Genomic DNA, 19,994 nt, shown 5'->3' with positions numbered 1-19,994 from the left:
TGGCTGCTGGAGCCTCACCTCCTCGTGTAAAACCCGCCTTCTGTACATGTTCAGATCTTTATCGCTACAAGCAAGCGCGCTCCAGGGAGCGGGTTTTTTTTAAATATATATATATATATATATGGAGAAGTGTGTGTCGGGGGGGGGGGAGAGAAGCACAGGAGTATGCTAACTTTGGATTAGTCACTTCACCTCTCTCTCTCTCTCTCACCCACGCACCCACCCACCCACCCTGCTTTCTCCCCTCCTCCTTGCCAAACCTTGCGCTTTCTATGTCCGGGGAACCCAAGCCAAGGTGGAGGGCGCAACAGGCAATCGCGTGGCTTCCACCATCCATAATCGCAGCAGCAGACATTGCATAAACCTGGAGTAGAGAGAGAGAGGAACTGCGTTGGCCTCAGACGGTTCTTTATCACTGTGATAAACGCCTCTGCCATTAAGGGGAAGCGGTAGAACATCTGAGGAACCCCAAACTCCGATTGGGGAAGGGAGAAAAGAATCAGATCGCGGGGAAAGCTAACTAACTTATAAAGTCTTGCGCTGGCGGGGTGGGAGGTCGGCGGTCGTGGAGTGGGAGACTGCCCCGGACGCTCCCTGCTTGCTAAATTCGGTTTATCTCTCTTAGCTAGAGGCGCGACGTTTTCTTGACAGGGCGAAGCAGATCCCAACAAGGGCCGCGATGTCCCAAAGGACCGCTGCACCTTACGCCAAGCGAGCCAGTTTCTGTCAAAGCAGGGGGCGACTATCCGGTGGCTTCGCGTTGACTGTTTCTCGGAAAGCGTCGAAGGCAAGTCCCCCCCCCCCCATGTGTCATTCATCTTTTTTAAAAACAACAACACCACCTCTCTTCTCTTTTCTCCCTAGCCGCAAGGGGAACGGCCAGCGATTCGGGGATCGAAAGCTAAAACCAGATTTCTCCGTCGCTGAGGTGAGTTACCACATTTATATTCCGGAGACCGGGATTCGGATTTTTCCAACGTAGTGTCTGAATGTCTGGGTGTTCTTTCAGCAAGTTTTACTTCAGACTTGCCAGTCCTATTCGCGAGGTCAGAGGGAAATAAAATGAGCACCCAAACATGCATGATCTGATGGAGTGGATTTAAGTCCACAAAGGCTTGGAGAGCATAATAAATATGACAGGTCTTTACGAGCTTCATCTTGAGTAGGGAGAAGTCCTTATAACCTTTAGTCAAATTTACTTCTAGTTACGCGTGCAGAGAATTCTATCACATCTCATCCTTATTTCAAAAGTAAGTCTCAGCGGATACAGTGGGGCCGATTCTGTAGTTACAGCCTCTGGTTTAGATCCTGATCATCTTAATTTGACAGCAGGTTGGGCTGCTTGTCCCAAGCAAACGCTTTTGTAGGATCGGCGAGCTACACCTTGATCCTGTGCACGTTTGTTCACCAGTAAAGGCTAGAAGGGCTCGCTCCCTCCCGTGGCCGCGACTTTAGCCAGAGCATCATTCCTTTCCAGACCACAAACAACCGCAGATTCTGTACAATCCTAAATCGCCTCTCTCCTCCTCTTCCCCATCTGAAAATCTCTCCTCGCTATGACCTCATGGATGGAGCTGGTGGTTGTTTGTAGATTTATTTTCTTCTCTCTTTTTTTGCCGCGTGTCTTTCTTCTAACCGGGCTCATAAAATAGATACCCGGGAGGGCCGCAGAGGTGCAGACAGTGCTGCTCGCGAGTTAACTGCCACGGAGTCTATTGGAGCTTTTATTCCACAGCAAGCGTGCCTAGGATCGCAACCCCATAGCCGCGAAATAGAGAGCAAATGCAGAGAGACCCAACTTTGGACGAGGACCACCCCACTTCCCCCGGGCTTGGATGCCTCTCAGAAGTTAATGAGACGTTAAATTTGGAGACAAGCCTCCCTAGGAAGGTGAGTGTGCTTTTCTGGAATCCCGAGGCTACAGCCACTGGCGCTAGCTAGAGCGGCTGATCCAAGCAAGTCGCGCGCCGGCGGGAAAATCCGCGGAGCGCAGCGAACCGTGGCTCTCAACATTCCAGGCGACAAGAGCCTAGACGCGTTTGGAGGGATGATCTCAGGACGGGGCAAATGGCTCAGCTTGCTGTTGTAATTAGCTCGGCATCCTATAGAAAACATCTGCCCCAAATGTGGGCTGTCATTTGCCAGCCTCGCTTGGTCAAGCCCCCAAAAACCCAGATTCCGCGATCTTTCCCGACATATTGCAGGACGAGGGTGGGGGAGTTAAAAATGCCCCAGTAACCTGGATAGGGAAGAGGTTATTGCAGGTGATTCAGTGGATCATCACCATCGTTTATGCGACGTCCTTGCTTTCCATTTAGGAAACTGAAAGAAAATATGCTGGAAGATAGCTTGCTCTTTATTACAAAATGCGCAGTTTGCATTCATTCGGACTTTTATTTATCTGCTGTATCTCTTTTCACTCCCAAGACTCGCTGCCGGTTCATCATCTTCCATCGTTTCCATATTTCTTCCATTAAATCACCCTCTTTGTGGGGCTGCTCTTGTTTTTGAGGCTATTATTAGCCTCCTGCCATGGCTCGAACGCGAAGCGATGGGAGGACCGCCAAAGCTCTGATTCACCCGCTCCTTCCCAGCAGTATTGGCCATGCAGCCCTCTCCACCCATCGCGGAAGTCGTATCGGCACTTCCGGAGGAGGGCCAAGGGGGGGGGGGTGGCATTTAACACCACGAAAAGCAGGCTAATAGGTCTTCTCCTTTGTGTCTGAATGAGAAATGTGTCTATATGAGACAGTTACCCTTAAACAAGGGGATGCAAAATCCTCACACACACAACTGAGCAATGTTGGTGATATTGCCGTTGCCCTCCTCCACTGTAAGCCACAAACTTTTTGAGTGTGTCTTGGGATCGGATTGAGATAACTCCATACTTGGTTTGGAGGCTGATTTGCAATAACCCAATAACCTTCCTCTTATATTGGCATCCTAGTGTACCATACTCGCAGTGTATAGCCAAAACATTGGCCTTGAAACTCAGCAAAAGAATGGGGATTGATTTGTTTGTTTGTTTGTTAAGGCACTTTAACTAACTCACTCAGGGGGTTGGATTAGATGATCCTCGGGTTACCTTCCAACTCTACGATTCTATCGCCTGGATCTTCTTTTGCCCATCGCCCAGCAGAGGAGAAACACGTGTTTGGGGCCTTCACCTGAAAGGTGCAAGCAATTACAGCCCTGGCAGGAGCCTCCCAGTTTCCCTGGGAGGTCTCAGACTTCTTTAATCTGTCGAGAAAGGACTAATGACTGGTGCGGGACGGCGAGATCGGAAATGAGATAGAATCAAGGGAAAATAATTTGGACACCAGGAAGCCTGCATTTAAGCTGCTTAGAGAAGAATCGTGCTTTAATTTTAGGACTCCGCCTTGGGCTGCTTTCTCTCCCCTCCCACCCACCGCGGGCATTTCTGGGGGCACCGTTAACCCTGTAGGTGCCTAGCGTTGTAGTCTGGTTTCCTTGTGTTGGGAAAAGCTTTGGTGCTGCCACCAGATGCAGAAATGTGTGTCTTTTATCTGTAGCAATCCTTATGCTCGCCACCTGCTATGACTACCCTGCAGTCCGCTCTGCCCACTGACTCCGATTCTGTGGTGATTGCTTGTAAGTATGTATGCAAAGCATCGATCCCCAAAACACCTACGTGGACGTAAGTCAGTCCGTGGAACGCCACTGCAAACAATTCTGCTTTATCTGACTCTCCCCAAGACTTCCTTCAATCATTTCAGAAACGGCCAACAATTCCCAACAAGGTCTCCTTAATTTCTTGAGTCGTTGAAGACATATTAGCAAGCGGTAAAGGTTTAAGGAGATTTGAGGGGTGCTGCCGAGAGAGGTTAAAACAACTCGGTTCATTTTTTCCTCGGGGTTTCTCCTCCTCTCTGTCCTCGGATTGCCCTTTCTTATCTGCAAATGATAAGGAACGTCTGCAAAAGGTTGCGAAGCCTGCTTTTAGCACCCGATCAGTCCACGATTTATACAACAACAACAACGACAAAATCTGGTTGCAAGGGGCGGGGGGTGTCCCAGCAGGAGTGTGGGGAAAGTTGCAAAATCTAAAGTAAGCGGAAGATCTTTCAGCCAAAAGTTGCAACCTTAAATCCTAGGGAAATCAGTGACAAGATTCAAGTAGTATGAGAAGATATTGGAATCTGCAAGAAATTTCTGACTGCGGCAAACCTTTCCTGAATTCTTCCCATTCATTAGGATGATTGCTGTGGATTTTGTGCCAGAATTTGGAAAACAGCGTTCAAAGCAACAACCTAGAACATTTAAAGCATGCCCGGATGGCATTGCTGTAGTGTGCTTTTGCCTTCTCATCCTTTACCGGTTTACTCTGATGTAGATCTCATTGTGTGCAGTGGAGTTTGTTCCCAAAGAAGTGGTAAGGCAAAAAAGAAAAAAAGATGGAGGGGTTTAAAGTGCATTTCTATCCTGGTTCCTACCTAAATGCGGAGGGAAAGCCTGCAGGAAGATGACAGGACGACCTTCTAAGGTCGAAAACCACATTGCCGAACGTGTTGAAAACCCGATGGGATCTGGAAAGCGGCGTTGGAAAGCCTGCCCCGAGATTTCCAAACAAAAGTTTTGTTTTCTTCTTCTTTTCACTGTGCTTCGTTTTTCACATGGCGCAAGATGTATTCTTGTGGGTATTTCTTATTCTCCAACGCCCTCCTAAAATCGTTCGGCAACGTGGGGAGAATTTGGAAAAGCAATGGCGTGCCACGGTCCGCCTCCCTACAGAAATAAAACCAACATTAAAACAAACACACAAAAAGTCTTGAACGTATTCGTTAATAATAAACAATAAAAATAAATAAAAATAAGCTTGCGTCAATAGATTCGGATTACAGTGGTCAAAGTATATCAGGTCCAAAGGAGAGAGATGGAGCGTGGTCTTTAAACTGGCTAGTGCCCAAAATTATTCCATACTTTTGTCAAATACATTTCGAGGAAGGGAAAATAATGCCAAAATCTAGCGAAATCTTCTACTTTCTCCCCAAAGCGATATTCAGAACCCAATGCATCTAGAAATCATGTGGCTAATAGTGAATCTGATGGCCACTGGTAAACATTTACTTGAAAAAATAATAATTCAGAGCAACTATACGCCCGAGCGAGCGAGCTTTAAACCGTAGCTCAATTCCAGGCGTTTGCCGCTGTCCCCTGTAAAAACTGGAGTGGGAGAGAGAAATCTGATGAAAGCTTATCAGTTACAGTTGGTTGACAAGGAAAACGCTGCTCACTCGAGGAATGCTAACTGCATATTGTTGCTGCGCGCGCGTGCGAACACATTGTTGATAGTCCTAAGAAATTATGTAGGGAACTTTGCAGACTCTTATGGTTTGTGCTTTTGAGTTGGGGTCAGTTTATTTTAAAAGTCGACTGAAATACATCTCCGTTGTCCTGATTCTGAATTGGACAATTTAAGATGCCATCTTTTTATACCTCCCGCCACCATTTTTGAAATTCTATATCAAGTGTAAACAACAACAACAACAACAAAAGACGAGGGAAGAAGATAAAGGAAGGGGGGAAAAGGAGAATTTTCCTATTGTTGGGAAGTGCGAAAGTGCGTGGGTTGTGCGCGCATTTTCATATAACGTGGGTCTTTATAATGGCTTTCAGCAATAATTCTGAATGCTGAAGAAAGAGGAAAGAATACTGAATAATTTGGGTGGAATATTTTTGCATATTGTTTTGGTGACTAGCTCAAATCTTCCAAAATGCAGCAGGCAGTGCTTATCGGAACGGGTGTTGGGGCGGGGATGCAATATTCCACCCCATTATATTTTGGTCTGACTGCAGCTTTTCCCTCCCTTTTACAATAAAGGCCAAAAGTATACCTTTTTTTGTGTATAACGTCTTCGGTCGAGTCAGTTGCAAACACCGCTGAAATTGTCAACCAATACGACTCCCTAACATCGTTTAACTAAGGACTAAGAACCAAGTCTTTAGCTGCCCTGCGCAGCCCGATCCTAAGCAGCGTTAGAGGTGCCACTGAAATCACAGCGCGGCAACTGCTACTAATGTTCGTGTTTTGAAGCTCATGTAAACGCAGGTTGGGCTTTTGGTTGTGTGTTTCCTAGCCCAGCTCATAGGCTGGGTTCTCTGCACCCCGTTACCTACAGGCGTAAATTCTCTTTGTCGGTGAAACTTCGTGCCTCAGTGAATCTTCCACTTGGATATTTGTTGTTGTTTTGGGAGGAAAGGCCTCCTGAGTCCAGCAGGGCGTGCTTTCGAGGCGGATTACATAGGACTGTAGTAGTAGTGCATGTCTTTTCAGAAGTAAATTCCATGGAATTGACCCCCCCCCCCCATGAAAAATCTGGCATTAAAATGAGCAGGAGCTAATGGTATTCCTTCGAATCGTGTGCAGGAGTCGTTTAATTGGGGGACTTTATTCTAAATAGTCAAATGATGGGTTGGATATAGATAGGCAGAAAGTAACAGTACTTTCGCTTTCCACCGGATCCTCGTGCAATACCCAGTGTTTGGAGGTTTTAAAATATTTGTTTACATTCTCTCTTTGTGCTTCTCTAAGAGACTGAAGGAAAGTCTCCAGAGACTGAAGCAAAGGATAGGTTTTTGTTTAACCTTTATTCAGATTAGTTTCTAGGAAGATTGGTTCACAACATTTGCACTATAATAGAGTAGTGCTTAACTCAGCATGACCACTTTACTGATCAATAAAAACCACTCCTTTCCTAAATATAAGCTTTATTTGGCACTCCTTTAATTGCAATGGAATTCACTTCGGTCTTACAGTCCAATGTAAAATATACAATCCCATCATTTGCAAGTTTATATTCAGCAGGGAATTCCACTGAATTCACTGGGATTTCCACTGAATTCCAATCTATACATACTAATGGCACAATCCTGTATGTATCAACTCAAAAGTCAATTCAGTGAAGAAACTTACTCCCAGGTAATTGTGTATAAGGTTGCAGCTTAGCTGTTATGTGCCGACAATTGGGCTGCCTGTGATGCAAATAAGTGATAACAAAGACAAAATAAAACGGTCTCTTTCAAAATGCCTAACTGAACAAATTAGGGATTTCTGAAATAAACTCCCTAAATCCCATTGCCTGTGTAATTAGACTGCAGTATTTCCCTGTTGTGTCCAACATGAAACCCACAATTCTGTTGCAAAAGTAGTAACCGTGCAAAGCAATGCATATTTATTCTGAAGTAGAATTTACTCCCTATTAAATGTGTTTATGATTGTAGCTTAGGACTAAGTAAACATACATACGATTGCAACTGTGAATGTCCTCAAATCTGTACCATAGGATGAAAGCAAAAGATGTGGGATTCTCCCACCTTAGCTGTTGGTACCACTTTCTCCTTGCTGGAGCATCATAATAATCTCTGCTAGGAGAACAAATTGTGTGCAAATGATGCTGTGTTGGTGCTGAGATGTGCACGAGAGTCTTATAAAAGTAATGTCGTATAAATGTCACGTAAAAGCAAATGACAGGTAGGACTGGGGCCTAGATTTAGAGCAAGGTATAAACATGCATTGCCATTTAGCTGAACTTGTGGCAAACCAGGATTATGCTTCCACATGGCAGTTTATTGCGGACTCAGGGCTGATCATGCATGCAGGTTTTGTGCAGAAGCCACATGATGTTGCCCTCATTAAAATACCACCTTATATATTCCTCCCCATTTATTCTAGATTTACCTTTTCTGGGGATGGGGGGGGGACTGATAAGGTTAACTACCCACCCCCCTAACAGAAATTCTGGATTAAAGGGTGGTAGCAATGTGTAGCAGGGAAGAAAATATGGGGTGGCAGTTGGATGAGGATGTCTTCATGCGGATGCTGGGGGCGGGGGGAATGCTTGCATGCATGAGCACTACAGAGTCCATAATAAACTGCTGTGTGGAAGTGCCCTGAGTCTAGATTTGCTGGAGGGAGCAGGTGGTGCTCAGATTTGAAAGCAGTCTGTAGTGTCATAGGTTCTATCCCATAATAGATAAAATAATAATATAGATTCTTTAAGGATACGCAGGCAAATTTTCACTTACCACTGAGCAACCACAGCCTCCCTGCCTTACAGAGTCAAGCCACCCTTCTAATTGGTACTAATCTATGTAATTGCAAGCTCAAGAAAAATGATGGAAAGGAAACAGGTGAAGGAGAGAAGTATATCTGCATAAAGCACCCAATCCAGATTAAATTAGTGTGCTTAAATCACAGCCCTACGTGTATTTACTCAGAATCAGTCCTACTCATTTCAGCTGGTAGGTATGTGTACATAAGACTCCATCATACATCCCATTGAGTTTATAGAATTGCGGCTGATGAACTTTCACCAGATTGTTTACTGGGGCAACCGTATTTATTCTTCCCAAATTGCAGAGTGACTTTCAAAGTTTTCACATTACGTCATGACTTTTTAAAGTTATTTTTCACCAGCAAAAATAATTGTATAAAAAGCAAAATGTTAACAACACGAAAGGCACATTGCTTATATAAAAATATTTGTTAATCAGTGGTATGGGGGGCGGGGGTGGTGAGTGATGAAGATGTGTTTGCTGTGTATTTGTGTGTATGTATACATACTGGCAATGACAACTTGTTTGGCCCCCTTTTGTGAGCACACTATGGGGTGTCTAGATTTCCCATTTCCTTCAACCCAAATATGCCAGGAACTCACCCCCAGTTCTTCAGGGCAGATTAAATTTGTCATCCCTATGCCAGATAAATTTCTCCTGTCAACCAAGTTGTGTAATAAGTTAACATATGAAAAGACAGGAATGTAGCCATTGTCTAAACTAAACCATATTTGATGGATGGGCCCAAATGATACTTCTCCTGGCAAAGGTATATGTCTATGTGTGGGGTGGGGATTAGCTTACAATGATTCAATGAAGCAGGCAGTGGAAAAACACCACACCAGAGAATGAAGAGAACTCTGGGGCTTTAGCCAATTGAGAGATGGATACAGCCCTGAACCTGCAATTTAGGATAGATGAAAAGGAAAACAGGTCTCCTGCGTCCTTAGTAGTAGTGGGGAGTTGAGTCTCTTGAAAGAATTCCCTCTTCTGGACAACTATTCAAGCAGAAGATTCCTGTCATCTTTATTTAAATTATTTTTAACCTGGCTACTCTACTGGAGTTGGATAAAATGAGTTTTGGGAAACAAGAGTTGTAATAATGGACAGGCATTAAGAACTGACAAACCAGGCTACCTATGAGGCAGCAAATGTCATTTGTTAAGGATGCTGGGAATTGTTGCTCTGTAAACTACAGTTCCCAGGAACTTAAATGTGCTTTAAATGTATGGTACACAACCAGAGTCTTACTAGCAGTAGTCTAGGTGTGTTTTATTTCCCTGCCACCACACTAATAATCTCAGACTGTTTTGATTCATTACAAATTGGCTCGAAGCATTGTGTAGTTAGAAAGTCACTGTGATGTAGTGGTTGGCTCAGGTAAGAAATGTGGTGTGACTGAAATCGGGCCTAACCGTTTGGTTGTGCTTGCTGGTGCTGATGGGAGTTGTAGTCCAAAACATCTGGAGGGCCTATTCCAGGGTTAGAATGCTGGCCTGGGACCTGGGAAACTAGGGGTCAAATTCCCACTCAGTCATAAACTTGACTGGGTGATCTTGGGCCACTCACTGTCTCTCAGTCTAATTTACCTCATAGGGTTGTTGTGAGGGTAAAATGCAGGAGAGGAAAACAGTGTACACCACCTTCAGCTCCTTGGAAGAAATGCAGGATGAGAATATTGCTGCTGCTGCTGCTGATATCAATGTAGTTAATGTGAATGGGGAACTGAAGTGAGTTGGTTAACTTTGGACTGCCCTACACTCCACAGAGGTGGTGTTCCTATTCTAACTATTGTCATGCACTCTGAGTTTGGGATGTACACTCTGTCTTGCAGCAACCAGTATAGTAAAATGTAGTAAAATCCAGACTGGCCAAGGCCTATTACAGCTACACCAAATCTTGAAGCTGCTTCAGCCACAGAGGCCTGACACTCAGGCCCAGTCCAATATGTTTTGGTGCCTAAAACCAAGGTGGCACCACTTTCCAAAATTCCACATATAGAAGCAACTGGCAGTTGAATCTTACTTCAGCACTGAATGCCTTCATTGCATTTGAGGCAGCAGGCAAGCTTAGGGGGTGTAGGGCAGAATGTTTGACAATGCACTTATGTCCTCCAAGGTTTTGTTGGCAGTTCCCCACCCCCCAGTATCCTCACCCCACCTAATGATGTGGATGGCCCTGCTAATAATCAGGAATGGGAATTTGGAAGTTTGCTTGTGCTGGTGTAGAGTATTGAGGCTAGGGACACAGCATGGTCAAAGGATACTTGCATATGAGAGAGGTGATGTTGCACATTGTGCCACATTGTGAATAATTTTTATCCTGTCTTTCTACAAAATAATAAGACAGCAAAGACCATGCATGAAATCAGGTAGTCCATATTTTCATGCAAGGTACAGCTGGAAGAGAACCCTTTATTCCAGCACAGAAGAGCACCAATTATTCCTCTCCCATGGGTTGGCAGAGTCAGTTCAGTCCTGAAGATACGTATGTCACTGACAGGCTGCCACCTGCAGCTCAGTGATTCACCATGCAGGGAAGCTGCTAGCAGTTCCAGCCGCACTTGACAGTGGGTAACTCAATAGCCCCAGCAGCAGCAAAGGAAAAGAGTAGCTTGGAATTTCTTGACCACTGGAGTTATGCCACTAATGGCACTTAAAATTTGAACAGCATTTGTTGCCTAACCCAATAACAGTGGCATCACTGGTATGGCTACAGAGTTCCATGTGGCCTGTGTGATGATTTTCCCCTCCATGAAATCATTTATTTAATTAGTTAAGACAATTTCTATACCCTTAATATATTTAAAACATAGCTAAGCAGCACACAACAAAACTAAATTAGCACCAATATGACAAAAATGCACAATAAATTCATCAGTTAGTACTGAATTAATTTAGTACTAACTACTAAAAAGTACAAAAATGCAACAAAGTGTTGCATACAAAATGTTGCTGTTGTTCTGTCCTCACTGGGGGAGGGAACTATTCTCAGAGGACAGGTTTCAAATATCCATGCTGAACTTCATTGATGGGAGCCACTATCCATGCCTACATCAGGCTGTGTGAGCAACTGAGCCACAATCAGGTAAAGTGAATAAGAGGATTTGAGACACAGGAAAAGTTTATCAAGTTGGGATGCCAGAATGTTGTCCCTCTGTGTACTTTCTAGTGTCTGCCACATCTCAAAGAAGAAAAAAGGAAAATTGAACCTCCCAGTGTAGATTTCATTCCTCCCCTTTCATCACCGATTTGCCACCCAGCTGAAAGGAAGACAATGGCTGCTACCTGATACAGAAAGGATTCATATTGACTTACCCAGAGGAAGTATACTCTATGGTATGAAATGCAACGGAGAGCTGGGATTCCCCCAGCACTGCAAAGCTGTGCAGGGATACTTCCACACACCCCTCTTCACCATACATGGGAAGCTGAATAATTTCAAAGGTTGGGAAATTTTGTGCATCTGTGTGCATTTTGGGCTCTTTCATTTTGCAACTTGCCTACCCAGGCCTAGATAATACTGATATTGTTTGTTTACTTCCTTTTGGAACTTTGTTCCACCATCTTGTTAAAATGTTCATTAGCTCACATCAAATTGCATAATCTCATATCTCCAACAATGCTAGTTAGTTCCTCTTTAAAACATCCTGCTCATTTGTTTGAAATAACAGTCAGTACCGCTTTCTCAAGTTCACATTAGTCTGGACAGTTAACAGCTTTCTAAATTGGTTCCATGCCTTGGTTATGCTAGATTCTGATGAAGGGACTAACAGCACAAGTCTGGGCACAATTACTCAGAAGCAAGCTTTGCTGTCTTCAGTAGGATTTCCTAATCAGGAAGTGTGTTAAGATGTATGTTGTATGTTGGCATTCGTCTGTGTCTCAAGACACAATGGAGTGTGCCTCGGGGGGGGGGCGGGCGAGTGAAGTCAAACCACTGTGTTAGCAGCGCCAAAGTGACCTCCCCAAGGCACAAGCCTGGGCATTGTGCATGAAGGCCCTGGGCTGCCCAGACAACAAGACCCCCCTCTCAGCCTCACTGATGTGGTCCAAAGGTAAGCAGAGCAATACATTTGGCACAAGCTTGGTTGCCAGAGTTGGAGGCATACTAGTACCATCTAATCATCTTAGGGACTCCATTCCACTTTCTCTTTTTAAGCTTGCTTTCAGCATTTTTAATACTACTTGCTCTATTACAGCTACAGTTCTAAACACACTTATTAGGGGATGTTCAATATTAAATTTAGCAAGAACTAAAAAGCATCTAAGCATGCAGAGTGAGCCTTCCTCCCAAAAAATATTCAAGTACAGTGGTACCTCGGGTTAAGAACTTAATTCGTTCCGGAGGTCCGTTCTTAACCTGAAACTGTTCTTAACCTGAAGCACCACTTTAGCTAATGGGGCATCCCGTTGCTGCCGCGCCACAGGAGCATGATTTCTGTTCTCATCCTGAAGCAAAGTTCTTAACCCGAGGTACTATTTCTGGGTTAGCAGAGTCTGTAACCTGAAGCGTCTGTAACCTGAAGCATATGCAACCCAAGGTACCACTGTAATCAGAACACTCTCTACTCTCCTATGTGTGTGATAGGGTATATAGATGACAGCTCCATAGGGTAGCTCCATGTTCATATAGACCTGGGTTTCCCAAACTTGGGTCTCCAGCTGCTGTTGGACTACAAATCCCACCATCCCTAGCTATCAGGACCAGTGGTTAGGAATGTTGGGAGCTGGAGACCTAAGTCTGGGAAACCCTGTTATAGACAGATTAATGGAGGATATAGTTCTTGGCAGATTCTATCCATGATGGCTATGTTTTATCTCCATTGTTGGAGGCAGTATGCTTATGAATTCTCTGGTTGGCGGAAACAGCAGGAAGGAAGGGGGCTATTGGACTCAGGCTCTGCTTGTGGAGTGTCCCATAGACATCTGGCTGGCCCCTGTGATAGGAGAACACTGGACTAGATGGGTCTTTGGTCTGATCTGACAGGCTTCTTCCTGAGGCGTCATTTTACAAAGTAAAGATGGCTGCCAATTTCCTAAGCATAAACCAAAATTCATGTTCCATTCTACAGAAAACAACATTTCACAACTGATGTGTCTTACTTGGGAACATGTGCCCAGGGGAATTCCTATTTAATTTTCCGTTTCAAAAGAAGAAAGGTGGAAGGATTTGTTGCATGCATGCCTTATTACCCTATTGGTATAATGTGCCTTTTGACATACTAACAATATATTATTGTCTTATGTTATTACGTGTCGTAACCAGTATTTATTTGCAGTGAAGTTGGTTAATGAAATGCAGTATGCATACTAGTTTACTGAATTCTGTTTTACTGGAGGAAAGAGAAGTTGGTAAAGAGAAGACACGTCAAAATTTTATTCAGAGGGAGGGGGATGGAGAAGAGTAATCGGTTTAATTTCCAGGTAAACATATAGCTGTGAAGTAACGGTAGCCAGAGAGAAAGTGAGGGCTGGAATGGGCGTGAAGCGGGACCCCTAGCCAGGCCACAACAGAGGACTCAGGCGGATTTTGCCTGTGGCTTCAATTCGATTCCCTGCCGTTTATCAGATAAATAAACAGGACAGGTTTTTGTTTGGGTTTTCGCTGGCCTGACCGAGGGAGGTCCAGTCCCCTTGGGGCGAAGGAGCACGGATCTTGTGAATGACGCTTTGGGGCCTTCTCAAAATGCAAAGTCGCTTTCTTTAGACAAGCGTTTGTGTTTCTGTAGGCTCCTTTCCCCACTCCCACTTTTTCCTTTCCTTTTTTTTTTTGTGCTGGCTCACCGGGCGATCCAAGCAATTACTTCATCATCTCCCACCCAAGCAGCCAGCAGGGCGCTCGGCTCCCTCCGACGACCCACGTTTAGGAGGAAATAGAAGCTCCACGGAGTTCAGTGGGGCTTATTCGCAAGTAACCGCGCATGGGGGGGGGGGGGGGGGTAGAAAGACAGACATAAAGAAAATTCTTCAAAGTATTAAGATTGGTCTTTCGGACCGGGTGGAGGGATAATGCATGCGCCTTTTCTTAAAACCTAATCTCTCTCTTTTTCTCCCCATTTTTCTGTTTTCTTCCCCCTTTTTCTATATATTAAATTCTGCCATCACGCCTGCTCAGTGAAAGAACTAACATTATCCAAATATCAAGGGCCCCGATGCAGGTTCTTACTGGCAATGTTGCAGGCACCTTAAAAACAACAACTACCTGGCATAAACTTTGAACAGTAGCATAAAGAAGAATATGCTTTTTTAAAAAAGAAACCCAGCCAGACCTCCCTTCCCCCATGTCTTCCTTTCCACGCCAGTGAAAAGCGCCTCCTGACAGGCCTTGGTGCGGTGCGATCCTGCGTCTGCTTACTCCAAAGCTAATTCTACTGAAGGAAACGATTCGTATCTGTTTTGTCTTCCATTCTTGCTTTTCCAAGGGGCAGTCGGCTATACAGAGGGGAACGGGGAGACGCTCTTTCTGCCATCCTGCCGGATGGATCCCTGGGCAAAGGTGCGCACCGCACCATGCCGAGTTGGAAAGAGAGAGGTGGAGCCAATCTGCCCCCTCCCCATTTAAAATTATCTCATGCCTAAAGCATCCCGACAGACTTATACAGAAGCAGAGGGAAATGGTCCCTTCCAGAACTAGGATTTAAATGTCAGAAAGCATCGTTCTATCCATGTCTATATCTGCGCGCACCCAGAGAGATTAGCAGTGCGCATGGTCCTTTCGAAAGTGAAATGAGCTACTGAGTAGAAAGAACCGCTGCCCCGAAGAGTTTACAGTGGAACAGCGCAATCTGTTAAATCCTATTGAGTTCAGTGGCATTTCCTGCCAGGTAAGCGTGTATATTGAATTCTAGTCTAAATCTCGATCGTGTGGGAGTCAAACAATTACAGAATGAAAGGTCCAGCACACCTAAAAGGCAAGGCTAGAAATGAAGAAATGCCTTTAACCAAGGGCAGCCAGTATTAAAATTGCAACAGGCAAGGCTCCCTTGTTACACCGAACTCTTCCTCTGGTTGTGCAAAGCGTGGCGATGCTAAGAGTTGTCCGCCCAGTGCTCAGAGGCGTCTGCTCTCAGGTAAGTAGGCATAGGATGGCAACTTGAGAGTTGAACCCAATCCAATCCCACTCAGAGGCGTCCCACACTGAAATCAATGGGCACGATGCTGTCCACTGATGTTAAATGGATCTGCTCTGAACAGCACTTAGTTGGCTGAAACCTTGGGTTTGGGTTTCCACCGTGGTTGCTCCCTCACGATCACGCACTCACACAGATTTACAAGCGAAGCTCCACATTCAAGGATAATGCACGCTCGGAAAGGCGGCGGAAAACTAGCCTCTTGAAAGAGCTGTGTGTTGCTGGGGAACCAGTCAATTGTAGTAGCTCCTCTGGGGGCTCTGGAAAAAACAATTCTCGCTCTCCTCTCTTTCCCCTCCTGCTCACAGGATTCTCCGATCTCTTGGGGTTTGCCCTGGCCGGGTCTCCTGCACAGTCTGGTGCGCGCTTCACTTCGTCCTGCTTGGACAAGAGGGCTCCGAGTGCGGTTCCGGCTGTCCATCCATCCTTCCTTCCGCCTTCCCTGCTTCGCCTCCCCGGCAGCCCTCCAGGGAAGAAAGGATTGGAACGCCTCCATCTCTCCTCCCGGATAAAGGCCGTGAGAGGTACCCTGTATCTTTTCACTCACACCCACAAAAACCTCCATGGCAACGGGGCTCTTCCCGCAGGACACCCTGAGCCTCTCCGCCCTCCGGCTGCAGCCGGAGCCAGAAAAAAATCAGCAACGGAGGCCGAGGAGGAAGGACTCTCGCTCAGCTGCTCTCCCGGAGTCGCTTGGAATTGGGCTGCGCCGCTATTCGAAGCAATCCCCGTCGCTGCTTCCCCAAGATGCTCATCTTCAGCTTCTTGGTGGGGGATGGAACTGTGAGGCTTCACTGCGACTGGATAGGGGGCAGACAAGAGAAAGGCAGCCAGGGCCTGGAATCTCCTTCAAAAAGTTTTTTCCCCCTTGCGCAGAATGCAAAGATGGACTTTTTAGGTTCTTTGCAAACTGGGCCTCCAGATGTGGTTGAATTCTGGAGCTCCCATGGATCCTGCCCACTGACCTGGCTGGCAGGGGCTGATGAAGGTTGGAGTCCAAAGACATTTGCATGGCCACAGCACCCTCGACTGTTGCTCTAAAATTCACTGGCTAGGAATAGAGGAAGGTGCCCGACCATTGCTCAGTCTAGCTCAGGGTTTTCTACTGGCAGCAGCTGTCTAGGATTTTAGGCAGGGGACAGCTTTACCTGGAGATGCTAGTGATTGGAGGTGGGGAGCTTGTGCATGCAAAGAACAGCAAAACCAGAAGTTGGCCCTGGGGGAACTTGACAAATCCGTGGTCTCCAGCTTGTATTGAACCAACTTCATTTGGTGTGAAGTTTGTGAAATCGAATTCTCCCCTCTTCCCACCACAGTTTCAGCAAATGGCAACTTTAGCTTGCTTATTCGCTTTGTATAAATGAAGCTTGATTTCAGCAGAGTTTAATCCAACACAAACAATAGTGATTGTAATTTCAGGTTTCCACGCTATTGACTGTGTGGAAGAGAAAATACCTTCTATTGAACATGGTCTTGAAAGGAACTGTGTTATTTGTCTCCCCCCCCCCCATTTCTTCCATTCTTCTTTTTTTGGTTGTGTGGTTAAATCAACCCTACAATTTCCCCTGGAGATGTTGTGTGTAGAATGTAATATTATGATTTTATGTTGCCCTGATACCACCATCAAAGATGGGTGGGCTGTTTATCTCTAATACTTGTGTTAAAGTCCTTGCCAAAGAAGCCAAGGCCTAGTTTTACACACACACACACACACACACACACACACACACACACACTTCACCTTCAATCATAATAATTTCATCTGATCCATGTGGTGGCTGCCATCCAGTTATTTAATAACTGGAAGAGGAGTTAAGAGAGCAGGTGAAAAACCCATTCACAACTCCACCAAAGGAAGGGATGGTTCTTATGTTCTTTGGCTTCTCTAAAGGGGCATATTTTGTATGTATACAGTCATTTCAGGTCTCATGACTTGCATTATACCCATGAAGGAACAACAGCACAGCAAGTAATTATGGAACGGAGGTTTTTATACATATATAAGAAACAGCAACACTATATGACATAAACAAGAAAAACTAAATACTTCCTTCTGGCCACCCTGGGAGACAGAGGCAACTCCAGGGCAAAACAAAAAAGCACAACAACCTACCTCCAAAACCAAGGCAACCAAGAAGCAAATTAGATTTGCTATGGACTGAGCTCTGGCTCACATATTATTATCTTCCCCCAACAGAAACAAAGTTATGTTTCACATTAAAGGCTTGATCCTAAACCTATTGACTTGGAATCAAGCCCTATTGATTTCAACTGGCTTTATGTCCAAATTTGAAGAGAGGCATGAAGAGTTGTACTGTCCCCATGACTTTACCATATCTCTATGAACACTACCAGCCATTGCTCCTTTTGGATTTCCTGCCTGCCATGCAACAGCTAAAGCTCTATAAACCAGAAGTGGGGAACCTGTGGCCACACAGAAATTGTTCCCATTGGCAGCATGGCCAATGGCAATAGATAATGGGAGATAGAATCCAACAACATCTGGAGGGTCACAGATTCCCCAGCCCTGATCATATGAGAGTGGCACAAGCTGCCAAACTGGCTTGTGTCAGAGGTTCTTTGATGTCATCAAAGAAATGGTTCAATAGGCAAATAGGTGAACCAATCCACATTCCTCGGGGACTATATCAAACAAAGACAACCCTGGATGCCACAAAGCAGGGAAGACAGAATTTGATTTTGGGAAAGTGATGCGATTATGCTACTCTGTAACACCATGTATGTTGATGCTGCATTAAAAAAACCCCAAACAATTATGCATGAGAATCCTAACACACATTTTTATATATAATTCCATTATCTTAAGTAGCTACGTGGTTGTAGTTATAAATGGATATGCTGCAGGAATGTTATACAATGATGCCTTGTACAATCAACTAAATGTAATGCTTTTATGAGATTCTTTGAAAGGTGTGATGGAGTAGCTACTATCACTTGCATAATTTAACAGTGATTACACATAGCTCAACCTGACAATCCACATATCCTGATCTGGCAGTGCATAAAAATGGAATATTTATTATGATAGTGTTAGTCTCAACTAGACAGAAACATATTTGTTTCTAGACCATGTTGGCAAGCCTAAGTGTATTTTCTAGTGTAAGTTCAACTGAAAACAATGCGACTTATTTCTAAGTAAATTCACATGATATTGTGCCATAAACTGTAATGTAAACATACTTAACTGGGAGCCTAACCCTATTGAGTTTAAAGGGAATTACTATTATTTTTAGTATAGGCTTGCATCATAACGTGGCAAATCTTGCATTATCTTGTGCCCACATCGTCAATAAACCTCATATTTAGAATCTCAGAATACTGGACACAATGGTCCCATGGCCTATTACAGCCTCTTAATCTTGTGGGTACCGGACACAGAGCCTTATCTGTGGTGGCCCCACACCTGACAAATTCCTTTCCCAGGGAAATATGTGTGAGTGGCTCTAGAAAGAACCTTCAAGGCTTCATAAAAAAATTCAATAAATCCACATTTGGTTGGAGTGCTGTCGTTTGAATTTTATCTGTAGCTGCCCATTAATCAGGATTGTTGGATTTTATTGTGGTAGCGGGAGGTGATCTTATGTGATTTTATTTTTAAAAATTGTGAAGTTCCTTGGGAGGGCTGTGTTGAAACGCAGCTTGGAAAACTTTTAAACCAATCAATAAATTCTACAAAATGGTTTGGACAGGCAATAGTGAAGAACACGTATGGTATGTAGGCCTCACCTCTCCAAGGATCCTGTCTACATTCTAGGGTTCTACAAGCTGAAAGGTTTCCATTGCAACTCAACAAGCAGGAAATGAAGTTACACTCAATGGACCTTTATCAACAAAGGCATCCAAGTCAGAAATAACCCAAGTGATTTTTTGTCTGCAAAGAGTTGTGCAAATTCTTTACAAAGGGCTATCAAGTGGTCCAAATTGTCGTTTTATGAGGTGGATCACAGTATGCCATCGACCAGCCTCAAAGGTGGGGATATTATTATTAATCTAATTACCGTATTTTTTGCTCTATAAGACTCACTTTTTCCCTGCTAAAAAGTAAGGGGAAATGTGTGTGCGTCTTATGGAGCGAAAGCAGGCTGCACAGCTATTCCAGAAGCCAGAATAGCAAGAGGGATCAGTGCTTTTACTGTGTAGTGATCCCTCTTGCTGTTCTGGCTTCTGGGATTCAGAATATTTTTTTCCTTGTTTTCCTCCTCCAAAAACTAGGTGCGTCTTATGGTCTGGTGCATCTTATAGAGCGAAAAATATGGTAAATTTATATACCACCCTTTATTCGAAGATCACAGGGTGGTTTGCAACAAAAAACCATCAAATAATTCTTTAATTGAGCTCTAGCCCATGTTTGGTTGGGTTTGCTCAGAGTTTTCCACCAGCTTCACTCTAGTCTTCAGTCCAGTCATTTTATTGGTCACAGTTCCCCGGAAAATCAGAGAAATCATGTTGGCTTTGTTCCATGGGAGGGGATGCTTGGGATTTGTGTGAACTGTCCTAATCATTTCTCCATTCCGGAAATTGACCAGAGCTTCATCAGAATCACCTGCCAAGGTGACAGCAAAGTCCCTGAGAGGCACCAGGAAACCATCTGGATCCATCAACCTCCTGGGGTGGTTCATCCTAATTGGTCCCCCATCCCTGCAGAGGTTCTAAGTCACAGCAAGTCAAAACCCCACCAGGTGGTGGTGAAGTCGCCACTTCAAATGTTACTTAAGTCTCACTGGGTGGACTACTCATGTTCAATCCCACACCTGTACTATGGGAA

General features: G+C 44.7%; 1 long non-coding RNA gene across 2 annotated transcripts; it reads left to right on the top strand.

The window, feature by feature from the left end:
- Positions 1-157: 157 nt before the first annotated feature.
- On the top strand, positions 158-18,729 carry LOC308478882. 2 transcript variants are annotated; one of them, XR_013987350.1, is made up of 2 exons: positions 158-928; positions 15,517-18,729. It is a non-coding gene; the product is annotated as an uncharacterized lncRNA (long non-coding RNA). The 2 variants fall into 2 exon arrangements; XR_013987351.1 differs by having other exon boundaries at positions 14,194-18,729.
- Positions 18,730-19,994: the final 1,265 nt, after the last annotated feature.

The sequence above is a fragment of the Podarcis pityusensis genome, assembly GCF_964106645.2.
Source record: "Podarcis pityusensis genome assembly, chromosome: 6".
Taxonomy (NCBI): domain Eukaryota; kingdom Metazoa; phylum Chordata; class Lepidosauria; order Squamata; family Lacertidae; genus Podarcis; species Podarcis pityusensis.
This window is presented reverse-complemented; position numbering and strand designations above follow the sequence as displayed.